The 19,639-nt window shown below is 39.0% G+C and overlaps 1 protein-coding gene across 1 annotated transcript in view; it reads right to left on the reverse strand.

Moving 5' to 3' along the window:
• LOC129776456 (arrestin homolog) overlaps positions 1-19,639 on the reverse strand; it is a 199,114-nt gene that overhangs the window by 156,033 nt on the left and 23,442 nt on the right. Inside the window, exon 2 of the mRNA XM_055782113.1 lies at positions 641-705. The gene's annotated coding sequence lies outside the window, so the exon portion shown is untranslated. The remainder of the gene's footprint in view (positions 1-640; positions 706-19,639) is intronic.

Below are 19,639 nucleotides of genomic sequence, written 5' to 3' on the forward strand. Positions count from 1 at the left end.
CTCCGGTTTGCCGCATCCAAACTCCTACTGACAGAGCTCCTTAACTCGGAGAAGATGCGGATCCGCCTTTGTCTGTACCGTTCCACAATATGACAGGTGCCTCGCAGTAACGAGACAACATTGTGCAGTATCCTTCTCACTCAATTATAATGCGGCGGGTTTGAATTCGGCTCTTCTCCAAGCCTCCAGCGTAATTGTATATTTGAGTTGGATCCATTCATATCGCATTTCGGACAGGGTCGGCTCCTTCTATTGTGTTGCGGAACAAAGTACAACTGGTATCGAACTGATGTGGATGAGGAATAGATGATTTGGTCGGAAAAAATTAGAACAGGCATTTTCGACCCTATTCATGTAGTTCAATAGATTGAATATTGGATATTTGCTGATAGTTTCGTAATGAAATATAACGAGAGCACTGGAATACACACTTCATCGATACTAAAATTGAATTAACATTCAAGAATAGTTTGTAGAAAAGGGTTCGAGTTAACTGTCCAAAATGAACAGACCCGCATTCAATCATATTTTTCCCAAAATGTACTGTAAACTGTAATCAAAATGATTATGTTGCATACTGAACACAAAATGAGTGCTGATTGCTGTTACGCATAGGAAAATGGTGAAAATGATTTATTACCGTTCTACATCCATCATTAGTTCTCTTCTACTTAGCCCGACTGTGCTCAAGCCGACTCTGGAAATCTAGAAAGATAGTAAAAACATAAGTTCGAATGAGTTCTTATTTTTAAAAGATTACACAAAAACTAAACGTTAATGTAAACCAACGAAGAGATTGCAGGGAATTGTGATGTTACCGAATTATTAAATTACATTGAGGAGTAGAACTGAAGATTACTAAATTATTTTCTAAAATTTATTCTACGTGGCTCAGGAACAATCATATAATGAAATGTTCGTTGGGCTTCAAGGTGATAAATTGATATCTCAGTAAATGGTTATTTTCACAGTTGGCATAGTGATTTCCGCACACAGGGAGTCACTATAGCTCATTCCAACTCACCGATTTTGAACGAAAATGCGACAACGTAACATTGACATTCAACACCAACAAAAAAAACTTCGTCCTTTCGTTGCTTCCAGCAAACGTTGGACGACGATCCAATCAGCTCCCGGCGCACTCGAAAACGTAATCCGATAGGCGACGAAGCGTGATAATACTATTCAACGACTCGGAATCAATGGCAGCATAAAATAGGTGACAAAAAAGTTTTGCGTTTCGCCAGCCAGTTAAGAGGGCGGATGGTGTGTCGGAATACGGCGAATCAGATTACGACGGTAAAAGCCGGATTCAATAAAATAGAAACAGATTCGCCTCGGTTGAATTTTACCCAGCAGTGGCATTCACTGCGGGAAGCCATTCGAGCTAATTTTAGTTGATTTTGGCTGTGGTTTGGCCAGAACAGGAATATTCAACAGAATCTATACAAATTCGATTCCTGGCTCATTTGTAAATTAATTGATAAAGAAGGATTTTAGTGACCAATCGTTACTCTATAGTGTGATACACATAGTTATGGAATTATCCAACATTCAGATAAAACATTAACATTTAATTATGGTATTAGCATTGATTGGGTTGTGCTTCAAATTAAGGGTAGTGATATTTTGACACTCGGCGTGAGATCTGAAACTGATCTGAAGGCCTCGATGTTGTGTTGATATTCTCACTTCTAGTAAGAAGATTTTATCGAGAAGCTTGTTTACCCGTAAATCCACGAGTAGATAATTGTACTGCAAGGTGCTTAGTAACGTGTGTTTGCGTTCGAATACCGTTCGCGACGAAAACCTATCGAAGAATGCCACACCGCCAAAATTTTTTGGTGAAGCTAAACCGAAAGATCTACTTCAATAATTTCGTGGCCTAAGAGTAAAATCAGCTGATCGCCAATGTCGCGAAAGAATTATGAACATGCCGACATCCATCTTGGCCAATGTTCCGACCAGAGTTGCCAATGTTTCAGTTTTTCCTGGCTATATCCAGTTTTTAAGCATGCCAGCGAAACAGTCAATGGCAAAAAAGCACCAGTCTTTATTTTTGTCTCCCATTTATGGAAATACTACTCCGTTCCACTCACGTAGAAGACTTTTATGACATTTATTGTCTTTCTTTATCTACCGTTCTGAATCATTTTTCGGACGCTTCAGGCATATGATGCAGAAAACAGATCTAAACTTTATGCACAGGTATTATTTGGTTGATATTTTTGATAAACTAGTTCAATATGCTTATAAACTTTCTACTTTGGTACCTATTTGATTGAAAACATAAAAAAATCATCGAATAAAATGCTTTTAAAATCAAGCGAATAAAAATCAAACTTCGGACACCGTTTATAAGATAATCAAATTTCGGACAGATTGAATTCAATTTTCGGACACTTCATTTTGTAATTTTTTGAACGAAAATTACATTACACTTGATTATATATTATAATCATCTGCGATACACTTACCAAGCAATCACAGTAAACTGATAACAATGATGAAAACTGATGAAACACGGGAGAAATTTAAGTATTTATGAACGGGTAAATTCTACGTGCTCACGCTAAGCAAACGTCAAACACAAACGATAATGAGTGAATTTTGGATTTTGGATGGTTTTTTTTCTTACTATGTAATAATTCAAATGTAATTTGATAATGAAGTGATAGTGAAACCAAGGAATAAATCTAAAGAAGCAGATATGATATTAATTTTATACTTATATCATCAGTGCATTAAGCATTTCAAGATATTAGAAAAGTGTCCGAAATATGATTCAGAACGGTATATCTATGAATCGACTATAAGTGCACAGAAGTACAGTATGATATTTTCCCACTTATTTGCCTTCCTTTTATTGACATTCGTTCCTTCTAGAAAGCGCATTTACCCCTTTTACGAAGTTTTCCAAATATTTGCGATCGAAATGATATTTAGGGTATCAATAATGAATTAAGGGAACCCGAAACCTGGATTTTACTGACTTCACTGTAAACTTTGTCTTGTCTGTGTCTTTCTTTTGGGGTAAAATTGCATCATAATTTTTAATAATTTGCTTTTACTTTTACTTTACTTACTTTAATAATATTGCTTTTACAAATTTAGAAAAAATATTACAAACCCAGCTTAGATAGCAGGGCCGACCATAAAATAAAAAAGTGATCAAATATGAAACGCAACAGGCGCATTTGCATGAAAGGCAATAACGAATAGAGTGTAAATAAATCAATGCCAGCAGGAGCGAACAACATGTTTCGTTTCCTTTTCTTTAATTGTTCTATATAGCTTAAGATAAGGGCGCCACAGATAGAAGCAGAAATTTCATTGCTAGCAATTAGCCAAATATTTCCCACTTGAACCTTTTTCGTGGGAAGCATGTTTGATGAGACCCAAGGTAAGGGCGCTGTATGGGCCACCCAAGATGTGATTAAATTGTATGTTTAGGTCTCACTCTTTATCGCCCATGGAATGAGCGAAACGGACAGAGAAGGAATAGAGTAAATGAAAAAGGACGCTAAACACATGTGTTTTAGCGATAAGCGGCACATAATTTATTGCGCAAAATTTAGGATCAGAACAATGAACCATAGTGCAGTGCAAGCGCTAAGCTAAGGCATAGATAGAAACAATCGTATGAACATGCAAATGTTTATTTGGGATCCTACACGGGTGGCGTAGAGGAAGATAGGAAAAAAACGATTAGGAAACATCCCATGCTGACAAATAGGCAGGCAGATAACCAACGCGGTTTCGGTTATCTGAGCAAGAAAAGGAGATATTTCTCTTTTTTTACTCTCTTTAAAAGAATTCGTATAGTATTAGGCTGTCAAAAATGTCAACGTTTAATGATGTTTCCTTCGTTGTGTCCCCGTTTCATATCCCTCCTATCCAAACGATAAACTTTTACTTAGTCGCGGCAATACATACACACACTCTTTACAGATACACGGGCCAAAGGTTGTGCAGTCCACTGATCATTCAACAAGAGCCAAAGGTTGTACCGCTCATGACAACTCTACACGAGCTGATGATTGCGCCGGCTAGTGACCATTCTATCCTGGATTCCTCGAGTCGAGAAAGACGCACCACGCTAGATATGGGGTACAGACTAGGGGGGCGTTGCTGATTAATGGTCAGCTGCATCCCAATAGGAGGTATCCCGTGTCGGGCACACGTACAGAGCATCGAAGACTGCAACATACCAATTATGAGAACACTTGTAATACTAACCTCGAGCCAACCGCGAGTAATCGGTTACATATTACTAACATAGTTGTAAGCAAACATTGTCGAAATATTGAACTCCCGGCCCCGTTAGGCTGACGCCATATGAGCCTTAATAAAAATATATATTTTGGATTAAAAAAATTAGGCTGTCAAAAAAGTCCTGCGGTATTTCCGCGAGGTGTCGTTGTAAGCGCGTAGTTCTAGTTGTATTCATTGTATCGAGTCATACTATAGCTTGTTGGAAAGGTATTTTTGCGCACTATAATATAGTCCTTGACAGTGTTTTGTTTGGTTAAGTCGTTCGTGAGTTATAGTGTCGCAAATATGGAGCAAAATAAAGAGAAAATCCGACATATTTTACAGTACTACTATGACAAAGGCAAAAATGCATCTCAAGCTGCCAATAAAATTTGTGCAGTTTATGGACCCGATACAGTTTCCATTTCCACCGCACAACGATGGTTTCAACGTTTTCGTTCTGGTGTAGAGGTCGTCGAAGATGCGCCACGCTCCGGAAGGCCTGTCGTCGAAAATTGCGACAAAATCGCTGAATTAGCCGAGAAAGACCGGCATAGTAACAGCCGTAGCATCGGCCAAGAGCTGGGGATAAGTCATCAAACCGTTATTAACCATTTGAAGAAGCTTGGATTCACAAAGAAGCTCGATGTATGGGTGCCACACACGTTGACGCAAAAAAAACATCTTTGACGTATCGACGCATGTGAATCGCTGCTGAATCGCAACAAAATCGACCCGTTTCTGAAGCGGATGGTGACTGGCGATGAAAAGTGGGTCACTTACGACAACGTGAAGCGCAAACGGTCGTGGTCGAAGCCCGCTGAAGCGACTCAGACGGTGGCCAAGCCCTCATTAACGGCCAGGAAGGTTCTGCTATGTGTTTGGTGGGATTGTCAAGGAATAATCTATTATGAGCTGCTTCCCTATGGCCAAACGCTCAATTCGGACCTGTACTGCCAACAACTGGACCGCTTGAAGGTAGCACTCATGAAGAAGAGGCCATCTTTGATAAACAGAGGCCGCATTGTCTTCCATCAGGACAACGCCAGGCCACACGCTTCTTTGGTGACGCGCCAGAAGCTCCGGGAGCTCGGATGGGAGGTTCTTTTGCATCCGCCGTATAGTCCGGACCTTGCACCAAGTGACTACCACCTGTTTTTGTCCATGGCGAACGAGCTAGGTAGTCAGAAGTTAGCCACAAAAGAGACCTGTGAAAATTGGCTATCCGAGTTTTTTGCCAATAAGGAAGCGAGCTTCTATAACAGGGGTATTATGAAGTAGGGGCCAAACCCATGGGCTCTCTAGGGAAATTTGGATTCCCTGGCGAACAATGGTGGCTCCAGAGAGGAGGAGTCAGACCAAATTCGTAAAAACCCAAAAACTAGGGAAAACTTGGATTTTGTTTTTTTCACATGCTATGTTGACAGCAGAGTTGCCAATCATAATTTTCAAAAATTTCTAAGAAATCCGGGTAGCTCACATCGGGTTGTTTGGAAAGTTCGTGCCAACTTTTGAGAAAACAAAAGCATCATTTTTAGGACAGATACAACGGGTATTTCAATAGGGACGCTACAAGAAGACCGATAGGGACAGTAAACGACGCCATATTTTTTCCCGCTCTCTTGACATTTCTCTTCAGTAAAGTTTGCCATTTCATAATGGAAAGATATACGATCCGACAACAAGTCGAGATTATTTAAAAATTCACTACCGAAATTCTGAGTCAATGGCCTCAACTTTAAGGGCGCTACGTCTAAATTATGGTCGTCATAATCGTCCTGCCAGATCAACAATTGAGCGTCTAATCCACAGGCGCAGTACAAAATGCCAGTGAGACAAATAAATGCCCGTAGTATCGAGAATATTGCTTCCGCTAGCGCATCAATTGTGGAAGACTCAAATCGGCCTCTCACACGTCGTTCTCAAACGTTGGGCATCTCTGTGACGTCTTTGTGGCGAATTTTGCGAAAAGATCTTGGCCTACATCCTTACAAGATCAAATTGACGCAAGAACTGAAGCCACTTGACCACCAGAAGCGTCATATGTTCGTGAATTGGGCTGAGCAACAACTTGGAAATAATCCGGATTTTCATCGAAAAATTATCTTCAGGGATGAGGCTCATTTCTGGCTAAATGGCTTCGTCAATAAGCAAAATATATGTTATTGGTCAGGCAGCAATCCACACGTACTCCATGAGTCACCATTGTATCCCAAAAAATACGGTTTGGTGCGAATTATGATCCGGCGGCGTCATTGGACCGTACTTCTTCCGTGATGATCAAGACCGGCACGTTACTGGGTCTGGGAATCGCTACCGCTCAATAATAACCAAATATTTTTGGCCCCAATTGGATGATATGGACTTGGACAATATGTGGTTCCAACAGGACGGTGCCACAAGCCACACAGCGAATTTAACAATCGATTTATTGAAAACCAAGTTTGGTGAGCGTGTTATCTCACGAAATGGCCCAGTCAATTGGCCGCCCCGGTCGTACGATTTGACGCCGTTAGTTTATTTTCTGTGGGGCTTAGTCAAGTCTATGGTCTATGTCAACAAGCCAGCGACGATTGATGAACTTCGTACGAATATCGAACGTGAAATTGCAGTAGTATCGACCGATTTATGCTTGGAAGTCATCGAGAATCGGGTTCAGCGTTTGAACTTCTGCAAGCGTGTCCGTGGTGACCATGCAAAAGAAATCGAGTTTCATACGTAAAGGCATCAAATGTACTTTCACACGAATAAAGAATTTCATTAATATCCAAAACCGTTTTTGTTTCATTTAAAAACATATTTAAAAACTTTTGAAGCGCTCTTATTGAAGAACCCGATACATTTATTAAATTTTATATTCACAATCTTTCGTCATTTTTCACGCGGCTTAAAAATTTGTCCTCTCAGAATATACAGGGTCTTTCAGATTAAACGCTCACGCAACCAATTATAATAACTTCTACAAAAGTGAACCGATTTTTATTCAACGAAAATAAAGCTTATTTTAGGACATTTTCGATGTGACCACCCCTTTTTCAAATAACGCGTTTTAAACGGTGAACAAAATTCTTCAATCAATATTACGACTTCGATGCTGTTGAAAATCCGAGTTATTTCTTCTTTGAGTTCCTCCAAATTTTGTGGCTTATTAACATAGCTACGGTCCTTCACGTACCCCCAGAGGAAGTAATCGACGACGAGAAATGTTGAAATTCTTACCATAAGAGGACAAAGTTTCATTAAGGCTTCGGTTGCTCGAATAATACGATTTCTCCAAAAATACATGTTCTTGTAAATTGTATATCTTGACACTAATAACCATCCAATCAAACTGAACGAGTAGCCGAATATTATCGTCCCGAAGTGGGGAATGCAGTCTTACCATCGAAGGGGCGAAAACAAAAAATTATAAGGATACTATTCCCTGTATTTGCTTTCTCGTAGAAAACTGTTCAAGGTATTTTTTATCTATCCCTAGAGTTTTGTAGATGCAAAGTCCGATTAGTTTAGCTGGTGGAATAGCACATCCCAGCCAGACTCCAGAAATTTTGGTTGCTTTTATGAAGCGATTCTTAAAAAAAAACAATCGAGATGCAATCCATTTAAGGGGGGATCCCTATCTGGACGGTCGAAAAATAATGAATTTTCGTAATTTAAGTGTTTGGGTATTTTGGTTTATTGTTTAATAATATGTACTTTCCATTTGATGAGTGCACGAATAAAGATCATCACGCTGTTGATAGCTGGATGCGTAGATGCTTTCTGAAAATCTGTACCTTGCTGGTGGTGTCGGTGCTGAGGCAACGGGGTGTCACAGGACAAATTCCAATCAATATTGTGAAGCCTTAGGATAATATTTACAGCGTTACATAGGGGTTCTCGAAAATTCGAAAAATTGCCAAAACGGCGGCCATTTTTGTTGAAAATAAGTTATTTCTCATGAAAAATCTCTGTTTAGAAACTTACAAAAAATTGAAAAGAAAAGGTCAAAAAACGGCTATGTAACGCTTTAAATAACCCATTTTGACATACCAGTCAAATTGCTAAAGTAGATCCTAAGATATCGATACCACCACGCGTTTAAAATTCGAACAGCAATACTATATCCCTTGAGATGACCTCATACTTTTGGCTATAACTTTCCAACGAAATCAAATATCAAAAAATCCTTTAGCACAACATTTCTGAGGGCATAGCCTTCAAAAAAAAATGCAAAAAACAAAAATTCGATTTCGCCGACCTTCCAGACCGGGGTCCCCCTTAAATCTTTCGGTCAATCTTCTAATTTATTACCCTATACAATATTTTCCATAGCGCTAGTGGTAAAGGTTTGGGGCTCTTTTTACGAATACGCAAATATAATACAATCATAGATTTTAGGAAGATAAAATAAAATATTAGAAAAAATAGAAATAATAAAAATATTTATTAAAAAAATATTAGCTATTTACACACGGCGAATGGGGGGTCTCCGTAGCCACATTGGTTGCGCGTTCGCTTAGTAAGCGATCGATCGTGAGTTCAAAACTCAGGGCCCTCATTGACCATCTTTGTGTTGTTACAGAATAGCTACGTCCACGTAACAATCATCAGCGATGGAGATCGATCCACGGTCGAAACAAGATCGATCCATCCATACAACTGCTCTGCTCTGCAAGATACATCGGGCTGCTGTTCTATAAATAACTCAACAATGATCATATCAACTGTCTCCGCTGTCCGGTGGTCTAACTGGATAATGGAAGAACAGAAAGAATACTCTTACGCCTAAATGGCTACTGTGTAAATGTACCATATGCAATGGTATAGAAGGAATACTGGCGAATGGCAACTGTGTAAGGTGCTATAATTATAGATATGATAACCATGTGACATGTACACGATTAAAATTCGGCTTTGTTACAGCTAAAATACTAATGAGCCTAAAATAAATAAATGGGATAAAAAAATACACTCGGCGAATTTCTCGAAATTTTCTAAAAAAAATCATGAATATCAAAAAATACATACGAACATATTCAAATATGAGGCAAACCAGTACTGGGTCTCAAACTGAATTCTTTTCGAAATTTGACACTGTTGACAACACTATTAAAATTCTGAAAAAAACCACAAATATCTGTAAAAGGCGTAGAGATACATTTTAATACGTATTAAAGCAGTACTGAATCTCTAAATCCCCCAAAAAAGTTTTCAATAATTCAAGTTTTTTTTATTAGGGAAAGTGAGGTCAAAACGGACATGTTAAGAAGAACTTCAATTATATCGTTGGAAACTCATGCTTTACAAAACTTAAATACAGATTCTTTCAATTCAATATTTTGTTTTTCGGATTATTCGGCAAAATAAACAAAAAAGTGTTTTTCAATGTTTTTTATTGAAATTATAACAGACCGAAAAGTATAACATTTTTTTCGATGCGGGTATAATGGTCATTATTCATTGCCATACGGTGGTTTAAATATTATAGAATAACATGTAGAAGGTGTTCTCATTAAAAGAAATCTGAATTCGAAATGTAACTATACGAATCAACCACCTGTCCATATTACACGCCAGCACTTCCCCCCCCCCCCCCCCCATTTTATTTCTTCAGACAGTCTCAGCTCAATAGAGGCAATCCGCTCAATGAAAGTTGATAAATGCTCATCTTATTTCATCTTATTTTAACAAGAATAAGACAACTATTGAGTGTTTTGGTCGAAAAATTATTCAAGACTAGCTGACCCGGCAAACTTCGTCCCGCAAAATTTGTTTTTATTATCAATACCTTCAAGCATTCACGTTTTCTTACTATGAGCAAGTTCATGGGTCCAATCGTAGAACTGTTCATTGATTGATCTTCTATTCGACCCCGTTGAATTTACCTTTTACTATAAAATTCCTAGTATTTCTAGCAAAACTCAACATTATAATATCAGATTATTTTCAGACACAATTCTCGTTCAAGATTTTTCAACCACTTGCAAATAACATGTTTCACCGTTGCACGGAATGAATGTTTTATACAGAAAATATGATAGAATAAAGACAGTCCTAAATCGGTCAATTCCTTCTTCGAGTTACTCTTATCAACACATCCGGTGATTCATTTTTTTGGTATATATAGAAAAAGATATAGCAGTGCGTTTCATCACATTTGAATCCATTTCCAGTATCGAACAAAGATCAATTTCGCTAGCGCAAATATCAAATGGACTAACAGCACTTGTCACTATGTGATTGTAGAACATATGGGAATTTAATTTTCCGAATTTTCCCGTTTTCCTTCAGAGTTTTCCGAAAATATTCATGACAATTGAATATTTTCGGAAAACTCTGAAGGAAAACGGGAAAATTTTGATTGGAATATTTTTGGTTGAATTATGTGTAATATTTTTATTGGACCACCTCTCCATTCCAGAGGGGTGTCATACCATCATAGAAACATTTATCATACCCAAAAACCCTCACATCCCAAATTGTGCTTGATTAGTTCTCGAGTTATGCAGAAGTTTGTGTTTCATTTGTAGGGCAGACCCCCTTAGAGAGGCGTGAGGGGTCTCAAACTATCTCGAAAACCTTCCCCGGCCCCAAAAACCCTTACATACCAATTTTCATGCTGATCGGTTCATTAGTTTCCGAGTTCATAAGAATCTGGCAGACAGACAAAAATCCATTTTTACATATGTAGATAGATTACCTTAGCATGGTTTCCATCTCATTGCTCGATTCCGGGGAATGAGAAAGCGGACTCGCTAGCTAAGGTGGGCGCTTCAGAAGGCACACTTTTTGAAAGGCAAATTGCCTATAATGAATTTTTTCAAATTCCTCGTCAGCACACGCTCGTAAGTTGGCAGCGCATGTGGAATGAAGATGAGTTCGGTCGTTGGTTACACACGATTATCCCTAAAATCTCGACGAGTGCATGGTTTAAGGGGTTGAATGTAGGTCGTGATTTCATTCGCGTGATATCTCGGCTTATATCCAATCACTACAATTTAAACGCGCATCTTTATCGCATTGGGCTCGCAGCAAACAATCTTTGTGATTGAGGCGATGGCTACCACGACATCGAGCATATTGTCTGGTCGTGTATCCGGTTCCATGCTGCTCGTTCTCAGCTCTCTAGAGCACTGAGAGTACGAGGCAGACGATCGGATATCTCAGTCCGGGATATCTTAGGTAGCCGTGATCCTGATCTTCTGCTTCATCTATACCTGTTCCTCAGAAACGCCGATGTCAACGTTTAATGATGTTTCCTTCGTTGTGTCCTCGTTTCATATCCCTCCTATCCGATCGATAAACTTTTACTTAGTCGCGGCAATACATACACACACTCTTTACAGATACACGGGCCGAAGGATGTGAAGTCCACTGATCATTCAACAAGAGCCAAAGGTTGTACCGCTCATGACAACTCTACACGAGCTGATGATTGTGCCGGCTAGTGACCATTCTATCCTGGATTCCTCGAGTCGAGAAGACGCACCACGCTAGAGATGGTGTAGGGGAAGTGGGGGCATAGTGGTCACCCTAAGGAATATGCTCATTTCCTGTGCCCACATATCGCTTCAATCACCGTTTTTGGGAGAATATTGTAGTTCAACTTATTGTTATTCAAGGTAGCACACGGTTTTTATCTTAAAAATTCAAAAAAAGTGTATTTTTCATTTTTAGAAAAAAAAAAAAAGTTGAAAAATCGAACATTTTTTTAGCGTGGAGGTAAAGTGGTCACCCACACATATCATGCTAAATAGGATAAACTTATGCGGTTTTTTTTTTGTCAGAATTTGTTTAAATCATCGTTGAAATAGTAGGTACATGTATGAAATAAGCTTGAGCTATTCACCTAGAGTGGTAATTGAAATATTCTCATACATACAAAAACTTAGTAAGAAACACATAACGTTTCACATAATGAGGCCTGGTTTAGTTGATGTGGCATATTTTTCCAGGGTCAAAACCACAGAAGGGACCCCTTCAAGAACAGAATGTGATGAGGTTTATCAACTTTAGCAATCATAGCATTGTAAGTCATTATACAACACTGACCTCTTTGCCCCCAAATATCAAATTAATTCCTATGCGAATTAATCACTGAAATTAAACAAAATATCTCTTCACCTCACCTAGAATATGTGAAAAGTCATCAAAACTGATGTTTTGTCGAAGATATCAGGTCGAATAAACTAAATTTCACGAGAAAACCCTTAAATACAATGTGCAAGAAACTACGGCCGAACGGCTACCGAGAGAACGATTTCTGCTTTTATTTATATTTTGGCATGCGACAGCTCTACTGAAGTACATGGTATCTCAAAAGTCATGGAAATCCTCAAACATAAGGTGGCTATTAATGCGGTATCTTTAGTCAATAGCTATACTACCAAACAAGCAGGTGACCAATTTGCCCCCACTACCCCTACAGACTAGGGGGGCGTTGTTGATTAATGGTCAGCTGCATCCCAATAGGAAGTATCCCGTGTCGGGCACACGTAGAGAGCATTGGATACAGCAACATCCCAATTACGAAAACACTTGTAATACTAACCTCGAGCCAACCGCTAGTAATCGGTTACACATTACTAACATAGATAATAAGAAAAATTGTCAAAATATTGAACTCCCGGCCCCGTCAGGCTAACGCCATAATAACACCTTAATAAAAATATATATTTTAAGAAAAAAAACACAGGTATCAAACAAAAACTGTATCGAATAATAGTTTTATAGTATAGCCTGGACCGGAGTTTTTATGAAAATAGCAGAAAATGTATATATAATTGGCTAAGTAAGAGTGAGGATTACGTGTTTCAAGCATTAAAAAACATCAAGTAATTATTTGCATTCAAAATATAACGATTTGAAACTGCCTTTGGGCGTGTTAATCTGATAGAACATCTTTCTTTCACGCCAAGTTTAAGCCTTAATAAATATCGACAGTGTATCTTCGAAAACGTGAATTGCCTCCGAATAGATAGATAATAAGCGAAAGAACGATACAATATTATTCAAGTGCGGACCAGAGAGTTTGTCGTCTGGAGGCTATTATGGCAGTTGTCATTTTCATACCTAGTTATTACCTAGTTTATTACACATAATTTTCATTCAAAAAAGCGAAATGTACAAACATCGGGAATAAGCAGGCAAAATTGAGTAATTGTCAGGATATCTGGGAACGTGCCAAAAAGTATGGGAAATCCTGAAAAATCAGGAAGGTTGGCATCTCTGGTTGACAGATGAAAGCTGTGCATTATCAATTTGATTCGCTTGTTTGACAGAGGAACAGTAGCCGAAAAATTAATGAGGAAAACAAATTTCACGAAGGATATTACCAATTTCTCAAGATTTTCACACAGTTCATTCCAGTTCAATTCGGAAAAGCTATTAAATTCTACCTACAATTTTCATTCTGAGAACTCATAACTTCGCAGAATCTGCGAAACAATTATGAGTTTTTTTTATCGACAATGTATTAAAACTTTTCTGCCTTCTGAAATTCTCCCCATTTTTCCCACATCATGACATGTGTTCTACTCGAAATGAATTTCGATTTAATTTCGTCGCAATGAAGCAGCATTAGAGAAAACGCTTGGAGCTGCCACTGTTTAGACGATTCAGGGAATCGGGGTTCAGTATCTTATCTGTGGCCAACATTTTACTGTCGAAACTATTCTCCAGAAACCGAAACCAAGTGAAATGGGTTGACTTGACTCCACCGGACGGTGAAACAAAACCAGCAAAACTAATGAACAGCATTAGAATCGAATTATCTTCCTGCCGATACCAAAACTATCAATCACCATTAGATCGACTTAATCTACGAGCCGACATTTGTGTCAGTCTGGAAGCGAACGGAGAAGTTTGGGCGAACAAAAACCAAAAAAAACGATCGAAAGTGTCACTTTTGCGACTCACGCAGAACGTGATTGAGTTCGTGTTGGGGTTCGTCCCTCGAGAGATGCTAGGTGATAAAAACCGTAGAAAATATATTTCAAGATGGTGCGCCCGGTCTGTTTTGGTGCCAGTCCAAATTATTCGCCTGTCTAGTCCCATGGGAGAAACGTAATAACATCCTATAATTAGTGGAGGGTGAGCGAGAACAGCTTTGATTTATGACCATCAGCTGGAGGACAGTGTGGGATAAACCATTTTCGGGTGTCATCTTTTTTGCAGACTCCCGTTCCAGTTGGGAAGTCAGTCAGCCGAAAGGAAAGTGATTTTTGTCGCGCATAGTTTGGATCAAATTTTGCGTTTTGCTGAACAGTTCGCGTCTTCCGAGAAGGGCAGAGGTTTCCCGAATGATGGGAAAATTGGAAGCCATTACGTGGAAATCAGCTTTAATCTTCGCACATTATGGATGCTCTCCGCTGGTGGCGATTACTGAAAACGGTGTCAAAATAGATATTTCAGAATTGTGCGACAGAGTGTTCAGCGAAATGAACAGCGTTCACCTTCGTGGTAATGAAATTTCTGATGAGTATTTTAATGCGAATAATCTCCGTTAAATGTGTGGCTGGTGTATTCTCACAGACCAACTATTTCAAAGAGAATAAATCATCCCAGACAATACGCCGAATTGCCACAAGTCACAATAACATCAAGGTGATTGATTACATTTCACACTGTCTAGATAACAGAACCAAATGATGATTTGACGGTTTACGCGAACATCCTAAATTTGGCGACGAACAAAATTTTTTTCTTCTACGGTCCAACGCTGATTCACCCTCAAGCATAACAAAAAAGCATAACAGTCATCATTGATTGATGGCGAGTGTAACGACGAATAGGAAACTCGCAAAAGTTCTGTTGTGATAAAGTCAACTGCAGCAAAATAATCGTATGAAACTCTCCAACGTAATGATGGTCTATTCTCGACTATGTCCTGTAACCCGGACGACTATGCGAAATAGAACTCGGAAAAGACAAAAAACAATATAAAAAAAATGTGGAAAATTTGCATACAGAACGTTGTATCGAAACTTTCGTATTACATCAAAGTTTGACGTAGATTCCTTTGTCATGTTAACTCATTTTGATGCGGTCATCTCATTGGTCGAGGCATTTCTGGATACCTCCTTTTGAAATCTACTTCATTATTCGTTATGTTTAGGATTTAAACTAATTTATTTTGAACCATATTACAAACATATCGTGAGAACATTAACCTCTCGTAAAGGAGTTTATCTGCGTTATCGTCCAGAGTAGTTACACTTCTTCTTGGATGGCACTGACGTTCCCAATGGAACTTTTGCCTTCTCAACGTAGGTATTTTTTTTTATTTGTAGTACTTAGTTGAAATTCCTATGCCGAATAACACGCCTTGCATGTATGTTTGCGTGGCAAGCTCTAGAACACGCGTGGTCATAGTGCAAATCGGAAGAAATTTCTTCGAAGAAAAACCCCCCGGCCAGAACGGGAATCGAACCCAAACCTTTCTTCATCAAATTTCAGATTCGATAGTCATTTTGAAATTGATGGTGAGACAATTGAACGGGTTACAGAAATCAAATATCTAGGAGTAGTTATTGATGACAAATTAGCCTTCAGGTCTCACATTGATAATGCCATCAAAAAGATTGCTAAAAAGTATGGCATCGTATGCCGATTGAAAAATGAGTTAACTATAACTAGTAAAATCAGGTTGTATAAATCACTCGTTCCTTGCAAATAGCACACAAGTATTGAGAATGCTGCGATTACAAAATAAGATTATGCGGTTAATATTAAGATGCCATAGATACACTTCCTCTTATTTAATGTTGAACGCGCTACAGTGGTTATCTGTTAAGCAAAGAATTTATTACTTGACAATGGTGTTCATCTTTAAAATTTTGAATGGTATGTTGCCTCGATACTTGTGTGATCGAATAGAACGAGGAAGTGATTTGCATAGATATAATACGAGAAACGCGAATGATGCAAGAACACCGAACTTTTTATTTAGTAGGTCGCAAAACTCACTATTATATAAAGGACTGAATTTCTTTAATTCGATGACCAGAAAGATTAAGCAAGCGGCAACAATGGCTGAGTTCAAAAAGTTGTGTATGGTACATGTGAAATCTGTGTTATGAATTATTTGCGTGTACATAAGCTACTATGTTCGTACTGATGATGATGGATTTTTTACATTATTTTTGCTTTTTAATTAGATTGAAAAAGATATATACATGAGTAGTCTACAAACGTTTGAGCCACGCGCGCGTTTTAGTAGACATAAATAATCTAGTCGCACCGCACGACAAAAATATCGCAGCCGCAAGTGAACCCATCCGAAATTACCCAGATCAGTCAACTGCACGGCGTTCTCGAGAATTGGGCACTTCCGAATCTCATTGTGGCGTATTTTGCGAAAAGATCATGGGCTACATCCTTACAAGTCAGTGGCGTCGAGTGAAGCTTTCGTACCCGGGGCGGAAGTGTTGATTCTTGAAGAGTTAAACTACAACCAAAATAAATTTAAATTCAATATCTCAAAAAACCTATGTTTCATTGACAAAAATTTGACAATGAATTCAATGAAATACCCGTTAGATGTGTAGATGATGATAAGGATTCAATCAGTCGAAATCATACATCCAAAGTAATTACATCGACCGAGTTAATGTTATAATTAATAAGCGAGCAATGTACAGTGACCGTTTAAGACCCCAGTTTCACCACGTAGTGCTAATCGCAAACCGAACGTAAAAATTGATCTCGAGGTTATGAAGAATAGTTAAATCGTGACCGTGAAAGGACAGATTTGACGATCAACCGTAAAATTTGTCAAAAATGCAGTCTCGAACAGTCATGTGAGACAGAAGTATCTTTTTATGTTGGATCCAGTTTCGAGCAAAGGTCAGTGTAAACCGTCTACAATTTCGAATTTCAACAATGATAGAGTTATAGATTTTTTTTTTGTTTCGAACTCTGTTCTCTCAATCTGGCTCTACATTAAAAAGTATACTACATAATACAATTCTGTTGCTTGAAAACTGAGAAATTTTAGTACAGGATACAGTAGTGGAACATCTAAATTAGTGGACTTAAAAAAACATTTTGGAAGTAAAAAACATAAAAGTTATAACTGTTTAATATGCTGATATTAATTCTTTCTGCCAAAACGAACAAACGCAAAAAACATTATTTTGAGATACAGTGGAACCCCGGTTATCCACGAGCGGATGATCCGCGATGCGGATTATTCGCGACAGCGAGTTCCACAGTAAATCTATAGACCTTTCCGGAATTTGTCGGTGTGTGATTGGCTCATGCACTTTTGTTTTGGTCATGGCCTTCATATTATCTGACCACTGGTATACAGGACCTTGTAGATGTATAGTTTAATGATTTCTGTATTGATAAAACATAGTTTTCATGCTGAAATAGTTTTTTCGTGTTTGAAATTCATTTTAGTCCTTTATTGCGTTATCCGCGATTTTCGTTATTAGCGGTGATCTAGCCAGACAATTCCGCGGATAATCGGGTCCTACTGTATTTCAATTTGAAGTTTGAGCTCCCACTAATTGGCTGTGTCGGACCAAGTCTATCGTTTTATCGCTAACGTGTTACAAACAGGATATCAAACATAATACTCCCTTTCATGCTGTAAGCACACATCTTCGTCAATTTCTTTTTATTAACCTTTAGAAATATGAAAAAACAAAATTATGTTGCTGCTAGACACGAAAAACTTCGTTCTCTTTGCAACCAGAGCGAACCAAGTATATGCTAGCTAAAAACATAATAAAGGGTGTGTCACATCAAATTGCATCACGGAAAAAACGCTGTAGAAATTCGCCCAGTAGACCGATCCTTTTGAAAATTTTGGAACAGTAAAATAAAAACTATTAAACAACTTTTGGCATTTTCTTTTTATTCATACTTCGAGCCAAAGCCCGTATGCTCGCACCTTCCTCTTTACCCCGTCCATAAGGTTCTGTACAACGTCAGGTTGTAGTTTTTTTGAACAGAAATCCATTTTCTCTTGAAGTCCGCCTCCGATTTGACAACTTCTGGGTTCTTCCGGAGGGCCTGCTTCATAATCGCCCAATATTTCTTTATTGGGCGAAGCTCCGGCGCGTTGGGCGGGTTCATTTCCTTTGGCACGAAGGTGACCCCGTTGGCTTCGTACCACTCCAACACGTCCTTTGAATAGTGGCACGAAGCGAGATCCGGCCAGAAGATGGTCGGGCCCTCGTGCTGCTTCAATAGTGGTAGTAAGCGCTTCTGTAGGCACTCCTTAAGGTAAACCTGCCCGTTTACCGTGCCGGTCATCACGAAGGAGGCGCTCCGCTTTCCGCAAGAGCAGATCGCTTGCCACACCATGTACTTTTTGGCAAACTTGGATAGTTTCTGCTTGCGAATCTCCTCCGGACCGCTGAATTTGTCCTATGCGGAGAAGAACAACAGGCCCGGCAGCTGACGAAAGTCCGCTTTGACGTAGGTTTCGTCGTCCATTACCATGTAATGCGGCTTAGTCAGAATTTCAGTTTACAGCTTCCGGGCTCGCGTCTTCCCCACCATGTTTTGCCTTTCGTCGCGGTTAGAAGCCTTCTGAACCTTGTATGTACGCAGGCCCTCCCGCTGCTTGGTCCGCTGGACGAATGAACTTGACAAAATCAGCTTGTTGGCGACATCCCGGACCGAACTTCTCGGATCACGTCTAAACTGCTTAACTACGCGCTTGTGATCTTTTTCACTGACGGAGCATCCATTTTTGCCGTTCTTCACCTTCCGGTCGATGGTTTAGTACTCTGCTGACCGTGGATTGGACGATTCCCAGCATCTTACCGATGTCCCGATGTGACAACTCCGGATTCTCGAAATGAGTGCACAGGATTAATTCACGACGCTCTTTTTCGTTCGACGACATTTTTCCAAATTTACGAAAAATTGACAGTGAAGCATGGCCAACGTGATCTATACGCTCTTATCTGATTAAAAGCGACAGCTGAAGATATAATTCCTAAAAATTAAATTTCTACAGCGTTTTTTCCGTGATGTAATTTGATGTGACACACCCTTTATTATTACACATCACGTTGAAAGTGAAATTGCGATTATATATAATCGAGTCCGACCTGTATATTGACTAACATTTGCTGTTTTGGATAAAATAATATCTTAATAAATGAAAATAAATTGATTGAGGAATGCATTACACTTGGTTCGTTGTGGTTGAACACAATTTTTATAAATGCAGATCAGCGCTTCTACAGTTCATAGCAGCTCTTAGGCTGTCTTACTTGCCAGATCCCAACGACATCTGATTCCAGGAGCTGTCCGAAACAGAAAAATCTGTTAAAGATTCGAATCTACCTTCTTGGAGAAAACGATCACTATCGTCCGATGTCATAATGTGGATTTATGGTTCACTTTGGTTGAATGCAATTTCGTTTTTTTTTCACAGTCT

The sequence above is a fragment of the Toxorhynchites rutilus genome, chromosome 3, assembly GCF_029784135.1.
Source record: "Toxorhynchites rutilus septentrionalis strain SRP chromosome 3, ASM2978413v1, whole genome shotgun sequence".
In the NCBI taxonomy this organism is placed as follows: domain Eukaryota; kingdom Metazoa; phylum Arthropoda; class Insecta; order Diptera; family Culicidae; genus Toxorhynchites; species Toxorhynchites rutilus.